We start from the raw sequence: 567 nt of genomic DNA, 5'->3' as shown, positions 1-567 counted from the left end.
TTGTTGTCAATGGCATGGAATAAAAAGCTATGCAAATATCAGTGTCAGTGGAGCAACAGGTACACTCACTTTTGGTGCAGAAGGCTGTGGGTTCCATTCTCACACCAGGGAGATTAATTGCTGCCACTGCAGTGTAGCATGGGGGGTGCTGCACTTCTGACTAGACCGTCATTCAGATGAGAACCATGGCCCCATCTGCTTGTTACTTGCAGCTTTGGTAGCTGTAAAACATCCCATTGCACTTACTGAAAGGATTAGGGGGCATTGATTTATTTATATTTTTTTATATTATATATGTATTTACATGTTTAAATATATACACATATTTAAAAATTACACAGTTATTTGACCAAACTTAATTTTTATTTTTCTATACTTAGGGCCGGATTCATGAAGGCTTGCATGGAGTCTAAGAGTAGAGTAAGACTCCAGACAGCCAATATGTCTGCCGAGCGATCCAGGAACAGCCGGCAGAGGCGTGCATGAGAGCTCCTAAAAAGACTCTTGCACGACAGTGTTAGGTTATGCAAATTACCTCATTTGCCGCTGATGAAGCTATGCAATGAG

The sequence above is a fragment of the Protopterus annectens genome, chromosome 14.part0, assembly GCF_019279795.1.
Source record: "Protopterus annectens isolate FY-2018-M chromosome 14.part0, PAN1.0, whole genome shotgun sequence".
Lineage (NCBI taxonomy): Eukaryota > Metazoa > Chordata > Ceratodontiformes > Protopteridae > Protopterus > Protopterus annectens.
Note: the sequence above shows the minus strand (reverse complement) of the source record.